This window comes from Ursus arctos, unplaced genomic scaffold (assembly GCF_023065955.2).
Source record: "Ursus arctos isolate Adak ecotype North America unplaced genomic scaffold, UrsArc2.0 scaffold_14, whole genome shotgun sequence".
In the NCBI taxonomy this organism is placed as follows: domain Eukaryota; kingdom Metazoa; phylum Chordata; class Mammalia; order Carnivora; family Ursidae; genus Ursus; species Ursus arctos.
This window is the reverse complement of record NW_026622808.1, coordinates 41,347,782-41,361,385: the sequence shown is the minus strand read 5'-3', so window position 1 is coordinate 41,361,385 and position 13,604 is coordinate 41,347,782. Positions and strand designations below refer to the sequence as shown.

General features: G+C 45.2%; 1 protein-coding gene and 1 long non-coding RNA gene across 9 annotated transcripts in view; one reads left to right on the top strand and one right to left on the bottom strand.

Annotated features, from left to right (window-relative positions):
- The window catches only part of FHIT (fragile histidine triad diadenosine triphosphatase), a 1,391,990-nt gene extending 1,382,801 nt beyond the window's left edge, over window positions 1–9,189 (top strand). For all 8 annotated transcript variants that reach the window (XM_026500340.3, XM_026500338.4, XM_057311857.1 and 5 more), the window contains one exon: window positions 8,873–9,189. The gene's annotated coding sequence lies outside the window, so the exon portion shown is untranslated. The remainder of the gene's footprint in view (window positions 1–8,872) is intronic.
- Window positions 1–13,604, bottom strand: part of LOC113256511 (uncharacterized) — a 640,192-nt gene that overhangs the window by 40,821 nt on the left and 585,767 nt on the right. The window lies entirely within an intron of this gene.

Below are 13,604 nucleotides of genomic sequence, written 5' to 3'. Positions count from 1 at the left end.
AGCCACCCCACGGTCTAGGATTAGCCAATCAATTTTAATGCGTATTTAAAGGATTTTTCAAAGTGTGTGAGTCAGTGCGTAAAATGATAGCTCATGTAATAATTAAAGCCTTAAAAAAACCCAACTGAGGATTCTCTTCCCGCCAGCAGATATCTTTAGGTCAAGAAGGTCTATAAAAACTGGCAGATCATTTCCATTCCTTTAAGACAGGTAAAAATGGCTTTGAATGTAATTAGGCGTTCGGAGCAATTTTCCCTCTGCTAAAGCTCTACGTCTTGCTCCAGTGAGGCCCACAGAAAGTTTAGAACTGCTGGCATTCTAAGCTGCAAACTGACGGTGTGGTATTGCTTTGAAGAAGTGAAAGCGCATGGTGTTGCTTGAATCATTTTTTAATCAGAAATGAGAAGCCCGACTTAGAGCTTTAGGAAAAGGAAGCTTTCTCGCAGGCAAGGCCCGTCTTGGCACCGCGGAGTGCGGGGCTGCTCTTAGAGCTCTGCGCCCTCTCTCGTCCACTCGCGGGTGGCTCCTGCAGATCCCAGAGTTATCGACTTGCAACAAGGAATATGCCCACTGTAGTAAAATCAGCATTTATCTTTGACACCCCTATCAAAGTTCTGTTTTATTACTCTCTTCTCAAGGATCTGTTATCTATCTGGGTAGGTTTTTTTTTTTTTTTTCTTTTAAGGTGGAAGATCTTGTGTGTGGTTAATTTTAATTTTTTTTTAATCCTTTAAAAGAATGAGACTCCATGGAAATGCAACGTAGTGCAAAAATTTAAAAGAAAAGTATGCTTGCTAAAAACTAAGAACTTCCCCCTCGTTCTGGGTAAGCTTTTGTGATATTGCAGTTAAAAATATAACTTCTGTATATAGCATATCACATGTCAACTATTGACTATGAATCTTAAAATATATATCTCTACCCCCAAACTCACCCAAGGTTGTATAAAAGAATGAGCACGTTAAAATAGGAAATTCTTTTAAATGGCAAGCTAGATTATGTCTCTCCTCCATACTTGGGAAAGCCAGCAGGGCCTAATCACAAGAAGTTTTGGTGGCCACCAAAAAGGACAGAAGATCAAATCCAGTCTCATCTCCCATGCTTCTCACCCACACTCGTTCTTCCAGGCTTCTGCCTTCCTTGTTGTCACCAGGTCACATCAAACATGCCCCCACTTCGGGGTCCTGGCCCCACTTGTCCCCCTCTGCCTGAAATTCTTCCCTTTTCTCCCTCCATTCAGGATTTAATCAAATATCATCTGCTCCAAAAGGCCTTCCCCAGGTGCCCAGTCCAAGGAGTGCTGTCTCCTTCGTTCCCTTAAATTGGTCTTACTTTTCTTAATAGCGCTCACTATCATCTGTCACCACATTACAGATTTGTCTGTCTGCATCCTCCACTAGCAAGTCAGTGTCTAAGGACAAGGTCATTGTCTCTAGCCCTTAGAACAGCTCTTAGCATATCATGAGTGTTCAAATCACTTGCTGACATTTCTTTGGAGTCTAGAGGTGTCTTACCTGTATTACCCCGAGTTCTCGGAACAGCTCTATGGATAGATACAGTTAAGTTCCCAGTCTGTAGATGATGGTACTGAGGCACGAATAGGCAAAGTAACTTGATCAAGGTTACACAGCAAGTAAGTCACAAGCCTAACTTGAACCCAGAGCTCATGTTCTTAAATACTAAACACTAAATGAACTCTTTAGATGTTCGCAGAGCCCCCTGTTCCCCTGCACCAGGGCAGCTTCACTCTGTGCTCACTCCAGAGCCTGGGCCAGGATATTGTCATGGAGAAGCACTGTCCCATAGGAACAGAATGTGAGCCACATGTGTCATTTTCAATTTCCCAGTGGCCACATGAAGGACTGATTAAATTAGTATCTATAAATATTTATATTTAACCCAGTATATCCAAATATTATTTTAATATCTTTATAATCTAAAAATATAAATATAAAAATGATTGAGCTATTTTACCTTCTTTTTTTAGAGTAAGTCTTTGAAACCAAGTGGGTAGTTTATACTTTCTGCACATCTCAAGTCGCATTTTTCAGTGCCCATTAGCTGCGTGTGGCTAGTGGCTCCCATATTGGCTACTGCGGGTGTGAAGAGGTTGAGCGCTGGGATTAAGCATATCCGGTTCCATTCTTGCACTTACCGAGTAACCCTTTCCTGCTGGAAAACTGGGGTTATGATATCTACCCCATGGGGCTGAGGTGAAGACAGCATGAGGTTTCCGTACATAAAGATGTACACCCCCGAGTGCAAGAGCTGGCTGATAGATGCTCGGGACAGATGGCTTTCCCTGCTGAGCACAACCTTCAGGGCCTCTCTCCTCACGCCAGTTGAACTTTGTGTGCAAGAGCCTCCGTTTCCACTGTCTGCCGTGACTGGGGAGGCCTCTGGGGGGGGGGGTGGAGCAAGGAAGAAGGCAGGCTCCTGGACTGAGTCTTGTTCCCTGGCCCACCTGGCTGGGCTTTGGAGATTGGGTGAGCCTTCTAGACCTCTCACCAGGCACATTTATATGCCCAGAAAGGAGTCCCTTCCTGGAAAAAATAATCCTCAAGTCCTCAAAGTGATCACTCAGCTATCTCCTCTATCAGTGGGACAGTCAGCTTCCATGTCCCTACTGAAAGAAATCACTCTGCGCATCTTTGGGCCAGAAGGGAGTCGATCTACTGTTTCACAAAGACAGAAACAGTGGTCCAGAGAGCAGATACAACACGTCTAGGCACACAGAGTGACAATGCAAGCCTAAAGCTGGACCCTTCCTCTTTGCAGTCTCTGAATACCCATAGAAATAGCTCCATAGAGATTTCCCCATATGGACTTGCTGATGTCTCTGCATGGATGTGTTCATCCCTGTCTTTTCATTTGCATTTCATTCTTAGCATGAGAAAGAGTCTCAAGAAAAGCAGGGTGATGTGAAATATTCTGTTCCCAGTAACCTTCAACCGTGTTTTCTTGCCAATTTTCAACCTTTTGAGCTTTTGGTCCCAAGCAGAACTTGAATGTAATTCAGGTTAGTCTCTTTGTGAGTCGGTGAAGCAAAGTGGAACTTATTTAACCATCACTTTCATACTCAAAATAGAGCCTTCAAGATTCCATCTTTTTGTTTTTGATGAAAGGCCCTGCTCTAGGTAGTAGATTTTTATCCATTAACCTAAGGATTTTTTGGATTGTAATCTAAACTCACATACAAGGCAGAAAGGACAGAGTTATATCAACTTCAGTAGCTTTTAAATGGCAGAGAACAAAAAATATAATAACCCCATTAGGCTGTTAAATATGCTGAACCCTGACCAATTCTCCATATGACGATCCTTGAGTATTTGTCTATAATCCCTCAGCAAATACACCTTTTATTCAACCAAGAGTTGTACACACTCTAGACACAAGTGCCATTAATTAAATAACACACTCAGCAAACTCTCAGAGCCATTAATTACCCAAGGTAGCCAGCTCCATACTTGGCTCCAAAATTCTATTAAAACAGAAGAGCACAAGCAGAGCGAAGGAATATGCGGGAGGAAGGTCACCCTCGAAGCATGATAAGAAGACGCTGTCAGACAAAGTAATGACAAAGCATGTGCACCTTTTAGCTTTTCCTTTTGCCCCTTTGGAGAGTTGGGAAGAAGGGAAAGTATTTCACATCGTAGGGACTTTCTTTCTCAAAATTAGTTTCTCTCACGAAAGACACAAGTAAATATAAAGTAATCCTTTTTCATTTCAACTGAGTCTCGGGGAAAACTAATATCAGCTGAAGATTTAGAGACAAATAAAGCCTGTTCTTCATAAGCTCCCTCGGAACGAGAAAGCCTTTTAAGGAGAGTCTTTGCTGGGTACAGATACAGGGAAAGGGACAAATGCGGAAGACAGAGGCCTTACTGGTTTCAAGTGGACAACAAGAAAACGCTCCAGGAGTACCACGAATTTGCCAGCAGCGGGTTGGCTCTGTTCTGCCTCCTCACTCCCACCATCAAGCCTCAAAGGCTTCGCAGCTTCACTTGCCAGGAGACAGTGGATAAAGGAAGTGCTGAGCCCCGCAGGGTCTCTGTAAATCACTCACAGCTACAAGCTTGGGCATCATCTTTCTTGTGTGTTTGCTGTTCTTAGTGTTTGATTTATGCCTTCAAAGAGAAAACTGACAATGCCGAGTCTGTGGCCACTCTATAAAGGACAGCCCCCGGGTGAGCCCCAACTCTGCTACAGAACAGCACACGGCAGCCCCCCTCCTGAGCGGGGCTGGCCCCACGGTGCCCTCAAGGATGCGCGAACGCGAGACTGGGCAACGGGGAAGTTTCGGGGGAAGTTAATTCACACTTTCTCATCAAAGGAAGTTGTGTTATTAATCAGTACGAGTGGCGCACCACCGAGGAATGATTTTGAGTTAGGAGATGGCGTGAGGTCACCCTGCTCTCTTGAGTCTGTCCTCGCACCGCTGGGTTTCTGACCACTGTGCTGGGGGTAACCCCTTCTACCTCTAGATGGAAGCGTAATTGCATTGCCTCAGAGTGCCTCTTCAGAGCGGCTCTCTGTTCCTTGCCATTTCTCCCCCAGCTTCCCCTTTACCCACTTACTCTAAGAGATTGCCACCAGTGGCTTTTGTGGCCCAATTTCTGAGACCAGTTTATTAAGAAAAAAACTGAAAAGCAGAGGTCAGAGGTGCCTGCCCGTAGAAAATTGCTCCTCTTGTTTTTGGTGTAAGCAGAATGACCTTCATGGCTGTCTGCCTGTAGCTCTAGCCTGCTAGGAACAAAGAGCTACTTTTAAAAGAAGAGAGTTGTTACAGAGGAATTTGATGTTCGTGTCTCAAAACTTTGTTTTGCTGGTGAGTGTGATTACTTTGCCTTAAAACCATTTCTGTGACATCCCTGATATGGATGCAAATCATCTTATTTAACCTCATGGGCAGGAAGCACTTACCTTTGAAGGCCAACACTTGCCCATATACGTGGCTCTGCTAAGACTGAGGCAGACAGCCAGCCTTACTAGAAGTTGCTGGATGTTTGTATCTGAAACCTACTGAAACTTGTCTCCAGCACCTGAATTGCTTTGGGGTATTTGCAGCATTTTATTGGGAGCACACTTTGGGGCCAAATCAGAAAGGAGACAGGGTTGGAGCTCTTCACTTTCACACTCAGTGATTTCCCCCCAGAGCTCTAAGCCACACTTCCAACCTGTTAGGTCAGAATCTTGGAGGGGGGGGTAGGATGGAGGCACATCATTTTTTTTTTTTAAGACCTCCCCAGGTGATTCCAGTGAGTAGCCAAGTTGAGAAACACAACCTTCAAGAAACCAAAGGGGATGATGTGTTGAGTTTTTGAGGCCCCAGATGTTCCTTTTGCAATCTGTCAGCCAGAGGGACCGTGGCCGGCTCCCCTCCAGGTTCACCTACAGAACAGAGAGACGTTGCTCTGTTTTCTTAGCTTCAAAGAAGAAACTCCTCCTCTGGGCCTATCAGAGAGTAGGGGGCACAGAGTAAGAGGTAGAAGGTTCCTTCGCTGACACACCAGTGAAAAGATGTTGCCTTCAATGTGTGCAGAGTTTGGCTGGATCGGTTGAAAATGGGGGACTCTGCTCCCATTTTGTGGAGAACTTTTTGGAGCATGAAGACACCTGTGTGGTCAAGGAGAAGTGGCATGGTTCAGCTCATAACCCGGGGGATCCATTTGGTACTTCTGCTTCTGCCTGTGCTCACTAACTCAGGACAACAAAATGCAAGTCGATGTAAAAGACTTGCCCGAAGCCTCCAGGAGAGATGGATGAAAAGATGACAGCACATGCCACATGGCCAGCCTTACTCAAAACTTCATCTTTCTCCTTCGGGCATTTTTATTTTTCTTCCAAATCCGAAGCTCTCCTTTCCAAAAATCTCTTCGATAGTCCAGGGTCATGGTGCTTCCCTTCTGCCTTTATTCCCTACCCTGCAAAACAACCCTCTCGTATGAACTTCATAATACTCCCTGTTATTTCTCAAGCATGGCCTTGCTGGGGAGTGGGGTGTTCTCAGTTCATCTGCCGCTAGATTAGAGACGTAGAAGTATTTGAAAAGCACACGTTCGTGGCAATCAGTCCCACTTCACACATTCCAGGCCCATACTCTCTGTTCTTGAAGCTCCAGAAAGGCCACATTTTCTGGACTGGTTGCCTGGCACCCAATTATCTCTTGCCTCGCCGCATCCTGTGCCCAGTGTCTCCCCACAGGGGCTGGAAGCACCTTGAGGAGCCCATCAGTCACCTCTCTGCACCTCCCCAGGGTCTCACGCACACGTCAGTAAAGACATTTGTTGATACACCACGTAGCACTGGAAAGCACCACTGTCTGAACGTGATAGTAAAGGGAACCAGGGACATGAAGGGCGCCTACTGTATGACAGCCAACCAGAAGATGGGAAGATGAGCACCTTGCCCAGATGCACCCTCTCCAAAAACGGGACTGAACCTCTTGCTGGTAGCTGAGCTCTGACGTTCACTTGACTGGCAATGCAATCCAGAGAAAAAAATCACGGTAGTGACGCCAGGGGCCAACCTGAGTGAGCGCTTACAGTGGGCGAGGCTCCGCTCGAAGTGTCTTGTGTGCGCTCACCGGCTCGGTCCTCTTCTCGACCAATGGCAGCCGGGCACGCTCCGCATCGCGACAGACACAGCCGGTCAGTCCTGAGGCTGGACTTCAGACCCCAGTCTCCGCAAAGCCCGGCGCATCCCGTCGCTGTGCTCTGCCTTTGGAAGCAGGCTCTGCTCCCCACGAGCTTCCAGGCCAGCTGGAGACGAGGCAGGGTGCAGAAGCTAAGCCCACAGCAGGGATGCGGCGCTGCGGGAGGGGCGTGTGCTGAAGCGTTGTCCGTAGACTGACCGGAAGCCTGCTCAGCTACAGAGAGAGGCTTCCTTCCGCCGAGACTCAGAAATTACAGGGTCGGTGTCTGGGAGGTTGGGTGCGGCCCATAACACAGGGCCACAACGTTCAAAAGACCAAAAATAAAACCGAGGGAAACTTCTCCTAGGACATAAATCTGCCCTAGACAGGTGAGGCGGAGGAAAAGAAAGGACACATCCATTTCCAGGCCTGCACAGGTGCCTCTGACTCAAAGTCAATAATTGTTCAAGGACGAGGGCAGTGATGAATGATCGGGAGATGACCTGTATGTCCAGACAAGATGGGTGGTGCTGGGCACAATAGAGAACAGTCCCAATGTCATATAGAAAGGAGACAGGCCCCCATCTCTTGAGGGGGGGTGGCGGCTGCAAACTGACTGGTGCATACACCCTACTTTCTACCCCTCACTCGCAGATACCAGTAGATGGGGGGAGGGGGGATAGATCCTGAGCTCAAATGTGAAGGCTGAAACAGAAGCGGTTAGACTTCTATGTTCTGGGTCCTGGAAGGGACCAGATGTAATTCCAAAGGGATGCCCTGCCTGCCCTTTACTCTCTGACCTTGGTATATACTGATAGAAAAAGCATAATGCTAGACTCTCTAAAAACTCTCTCCGTGCGCCAGGGTCCCCTCACCCAGGTAGGGCTGAACAAGCCCGTACTGGCGACACCCTTGAACTACACGCTGGACCTAAAAGGTGGAGGCTTTGCAGCTCAGCCCCCAAGATCTGTCTACAGTGTTACACACAGAGCCATCCAGTTAGCAGACAAAGAGCAAACAGGAAGTGAAAAGCAACGTAAATCTATACTGAAGTCTTTTGAAAACATTGTAGGGGAAATTCATTTGTGCTTCTCAACAAAGTTCCTCAAAATCTCTTCCTATGTCACACCCATGGTAGCTGCGCCCAACATCTCCCAGCACCCCTTCTTTCAACCTTCCCCCAGGATCATGGAACTACCCCCAGAAAATTCTCATCTTTCCTCATCTCCTGTTTAATTTTCTCTTTCCTGTAACTGTCTGCCTTTCTCAATGTCCTCCAAGCTGGTAGCTTCACCCTGTCCAGTTCCTGACCACTCCCACTGATACCAATAATTAAGGCCCAGAAGCCAAAGATCCAACAGGTTCTCCTTTGGGATAGAGGGAGAATGCCAGAGATATGAAAGGCATTTATATGATCTAGGGGTTTTCTTTTCTTTCCAAGATTAACCTCCCCCTTTCCTAATTTATTTGTTTTAATTCTAGCCCAAATCCTTAAGGTAACTTAGCCTCGAAGCAAAGCAAATTCTGCCGGCTACGCACTAGCTCAATAATTCCCCAAACCTCAGGCTTTTATGGAGAGCTCGTTAAAAAGCACGGATTCTCAGGCCTCTCTCCAGACCTGCTCAGTCAGAATGTGGGGACAGACTCGAGAAATCTGTGTTTTTAACAAGCTCACCAGGTAATTCTGGTAATGTCTATGAGAATCCATTCTTTTTATTTTTTAAAGATTTTATTTATTTATGTGACAGAGAGACAGCCAGCGAGAGAGGGAACACAAGCGGGGGGAGTAGGAGAGGGAGAAGCAGGCTCCCAGCCGAGGAGCCCGATGTGGGACTCGATCCCGAACACAGGGATCACGCCCTGAGCCGAAGGCAGACGCTTAACGACTGCGCTACCCAGGCGCCCCTATGAGAATCCATTCTTACCTGATTAATAAAGGTCTGAATTGGCTTCATTTGTATGTAAGCCTCGTGTCCATAAAATAGATTCTTAAGAGACCACACAGCTTACCTCTGGGGTGTGGGGTGTGGAGAGAAGCCACAGAAAATGTGGGGATCCAGGGAGAATGAGCAGGGTTGGAACCCACCTATTTCACACATTCTGCCCACATCTATATGGCTTCTTCGAAATTGTTAGTGGCAATCCAGCAGATTAGCAGTAAGCAAACTTACATTTTGTTTATTGCCATAACTCAAAAAATGCTATTGGTTCTAACTAAATGTCTGTTTTTATGTTCAGTCACTTCCAGGCACGAAAGTAACTTGAACAAATCCCAAGGCATAAGGAAATGGGCCTCGTTCTCTAGGACTCCGCGGCATTGGAAATGAAGCTAAGCAGACTTTATTACATCCTACAATTCTGCAACCTTTTGCGAAGCATTTTATTACACTTGTGGAAGCCATCGGGGTTATGTTTCAATCATGATGACTGACAGGCTAACTTCAAAATAACAGCATCGACAGCCCTTCCACACTTCCTGGGCTATGTACTTAGAATAGAACCTTGTCTAAATTGTCCCTTGGCCTGGATGAAAATAAAATGGTAGTTAAAATATTTATCTTGTGTGTTGGGTAACTTAAAAATTGATATTTTGGGGCCTCTGAAAGTCAATCTTTTAGAACTACCATGCTTCCTGTAACCAAAGGTTTGTTAAAGCTGAGATAAAATTTAGAGAGTTTCCATTTTTGGTAGCGAACAAAACAGAACAAGAAATGCATAACCTTTCCTCGGCTGTATTCTCCTCCTGCCTCGGGTGCAGACAGGCAGAGCTGAAAGAGCTTAAGATGGCAAAAATGGGCTTCAGGAAACTAATAAACATGTAATGAGGTGATCGGACACCTCGGACTGACTATCGAGTGGTAGGAATGTAACGAAGGGGAATGGAAAAGCTCTTGCTGGTGGTTGAGGAAGCATGCCCCTTGCCCGTAATAGTCTCTTTAAGGAAGATGACAGAAGTAGGCTCCTTCTTTCCTCTGGTATATTAATAAAAGGGGAGATTCGAGTTTATAGAGAAAAATAAAACATATCAATAGCATGCGATAAAGAACCACAAAAAAGCCTCCTTAAGCATCTGTTTTGGCTTATGGGCTACTCCCTGACCCCAGCACCATCATCGACATATGGTATATTGGTTTCCTGTGAGCACTACAACAAATTACTACAAACTGGGTGGCTTAAAACAACAGAAATGTGTCCCTCATAGTTCTGGAGGTCAGAACTCCAAAGTCCAGTGAGGCCCTGCTCCCTCCAGAGGCTAGGGGGGAATCTCTCCTAGCTGCTGGTGGCTGCTGGCAAACCTTGGATCTTCTTGACAAAATCCCAGTCTCTGCCTGTCTTCACATTCTGCCTCTCCTGTGTATCTCCTCTGTGTATCTCTTCTAAAGACACTTGTCACTGGATTAAGGGCCCACCCAAATAATCCAGAATGATGTTCTCCTGGTCTTAATATCCTTAACTTAATTACGTCTGCAAAGGTCCTTTTTCAAAATAAGGAAACATGTAGAGGTTCCCGGGATTTGATGTGGATTATTTTGGCCTTGGGGTGGGGGGCGCCATCCATCCCACTCCCTTGGGCATTTGGTGTTTGACTGTTTCTGATCTAGTATGAGCCAATAGACTAAGACAATCACATCTTCTTTCAAATCTTGTATGTCTTTGCCAAAGCCCTATTTATTGACAATAGTTTGGCAAGTGCCTTCTTGAGGCCCCCAAAGCCTCTCATTCCCAAGCCTAGTCTGAGATGCTTCTTTCTTGACCGAAAGGAAAAAGCACTGCAACCTGAACAGGATGTGTTCAGAAGATAAAATGCCAGTGAGGGAAGATGGGGGTGATTTCCCCCAGCTCAAGGGTTGCTGATTTGTGGTCCAAAAAAGAGCCCTAAAAATACCGATTGTTCTTATCCCCAGAAGGTCAGACACCAATTCCATCTCCGTTTTAATAGCAGATGTCACCAGAAGACCAGGCCCCTGCCTTTGGGGCTAATTGCACATTTTACTCAATGGCTTTCAAAGAAGTGACTAAACACTTAGTCACTGATGAAACAGTTGAGTGATACTGCAAGCCTACTAGCAGTTGTGTTTTCCATTTCGTCTATCCAATTAAAACCCTAGAGGAGCCTCATTTCTGCCCTTCCTCCCATGGATTTCCTCAGCTCAGCATCTTCCTGTAACTCTGCCATGGTCTGGAGGCTGGGGAGGCCATGGAGGCTGTGGAGGCTGGGGGTGCAGAAGGCCAGCCCTGAAGCTCTACTTCCATGCCAGCCCCATGAACCCATGCCTGATGGGAGGCCTGATAACCCGATAAGGATTGTTTATAGTGCCTTTTAAGAGACGTTTCTAGAACTAACAAAGCCTACTGATACCACTAGGGGAAAAACAACTATTACTCCATTTGCTAAAGTGGGTCTGTTCTGTACGGAGAAAATTCAGAAGGAAAAAATAATGTCCCTGGCAGTAGCCTTCTTTTTCTCTCTCATTTCTTCTTGGGCACAAATATCCACCACATTGTTTCATTTGTGCCCAAGAGCTGGACAGTTACTAATGTTATGGTAAACAATGGATAACTATGTGTATGTGGGAGTCCATTTCCATTGTGCTTATCAGACAACAGCACAATAGCCAGTCTCTGTATTGACAACATTCTGAAGGAAGATGTCCCCTATTTATCTCTGTGTGCCCACTTTTCAAACTCTAGGCCCATTCCTTATCTTTACTGTTCCATCTATAATCAAACTCCAAGTGGCAGAAGAGAATGACACTCTATTTTTGGCAAAGAGCTTGAAAGGAACTTTCCCCATGACTGTCTCCACCACAGCTGACCCAAAGTTATAAAACAATAGCTCTTGAATCCCATCAATTCTTTCAGATGGTGTGAAAGAGCTGTGTGTCTCATGAAACAGAAACCTCTCCCATCCGTCTCTGTAACTAAGCTCAAAACTAGGTCTGGGCACATACTACTTCTTCCAGTGGTCTGTAGCTATTGAGTATAACTGCCCAACAAGCTGGTCAAAGAAGGAAAGGAACTTTTGTCGTGTTTTTATTGTAGATACGTTTGCAAATGTTATTTTGTTTAATCCATACAAGATCCCCATATAATATATATGGAGATTTAGGCTCAGAAAGGTTAGGTAACTTGATCAAGGTCACAAAGTTGATAATAGATGGACTGGGGATCAACTCAGGTCTCATTCCCAAAAGCTTGTCCCTTTTGGAGAATAATCAATAATGAAGGGCTCTCAGCAAATTTAATAAATACAGTTCCCAACTTCTCTCCTGAACTATCAAGTTGGTAGGTTGGTCGTTTGTACTGATGCTCAAAGAGAAAGGGAAAGGGATAGTTAAGGAAAGGCAGGGAATATTTAAACGTTCTCAAGATGAGAGCATCCCTTTAATCACGTAAATGCAAGCAACTAATGACATTTCTATAACTTAAAAACATGCAGGAAGAGTATTACTAAAAATGCTTCTCTGACTCTGAGACAAATGTGTTAACCAAAAGGCTAATGATTACCTATTCTGGAAATAGAACAATGTAAAATAATTAACAGGTTATTACTTAGTTATAGGGATTGAAAACCCATCAGTCCTACTTGGAATAACCACCACTAACAACTCTCAGGCACGGTCACATATTTGCAGTGCATTTCAGTTCGGCAAGCATCTTGACCATCCACACTGTACATCACATTGAAGGCTATCGTTTTAGCAGCCAAAGCTGAGATGGCCCCCGAGGTGTAGCTAGAAAGGGGAGTAACTGTGGATTGCAGAGAGAAGAGGAATGGGAAGAGCAGGGCTAGTTTCAGCAAGAATATGGGTCCAATTCTAGGCACCTAGAAGACAGTTTTCTGAATCCAGTCATCATCTTCCTCTTCTCCTTCTCCTCATCATGAGATACTATTTGCAGGGTATCTTGTACTGATCATTATGCCAGCTATTTTCAAAGCACTATTTCATGTAAGCCTGAAAAAAGTCAACCCATCTTCCTTCTTTCTTTCCTCCCTTTCTTTTAAACAAATATTTATCCAACCACTACTGCGTGCCAAGTATTATATGTACTGGGTGCTTCTGCTACAATGCTGAGCAAAAACATCTGGAAGTAACTATTATTCTCCTTTTATAGATGAGGAACCTGCAGTTCAGAGTTTGTGAGTTGCTTAAGGTCACACATGGGTAAGAACACATATATGCGACCTAAAGCCTGGAGCTCTTTTCCCTAAGTCAAGCTGTTTCTCAGAGGACAGGATAAGAGGGAACAGCTGATGTCCTGTGGCTAACTCCTGGTTTTCCCTACAAACCAGGACTACAAAACACACCTGCATATTCCAGATCAAAATTATCTGGGGAAAACCAATCTACTAAGTTTCAGTCTCTGTCAAGTCAAGGAGCATTAACTAAGTACCTTCTGTGTGTCCATTCTGGGGAAACCTTCTGAGAGCAAATGAGGCTTTCTTGTGCTCTTTATGTCACCCTAAAAATGTCCCACTGTCCTCTCATATTTCTACAATAAAGCAGCACTTTGGTCACTCTCTCAGCATTCTGTCTAGTCACCCCGGCCAGGCGTACCCATCTCCCTATCCTGTGCCATTTCTAAGGAAGAATCTGAAATTATACTCAGATTCCCAATGAGCCCCAGACTGCTGGTTCAATGTCATACTTTAGTAAACAGTCTTGCCATCCAGGTTGCTCAGCTCTCCTCTTTTTCTTCTCTCTCCTAGAAGGTAGGCCCACAAAAATAAGTCCATAACCCTGAGAGACAGCTTACAGCAAGAGTTCTCCATAAATATCACTGGGAGGCCTAGTTAAAACTGATTCCAAGGCCCTAACTCTAGAGTTTCTAATTGGGTAGATCTGGAGTGGGGCCTGACATGTTCCCAGGTGATGCTGATACAGGTGTGTCGGGGCCCACACTTTGAAAACCACTGGCTTGAAGGGATTATTTTTTTTCTTTTCTATAAGTAAACAGAATTTGTTTC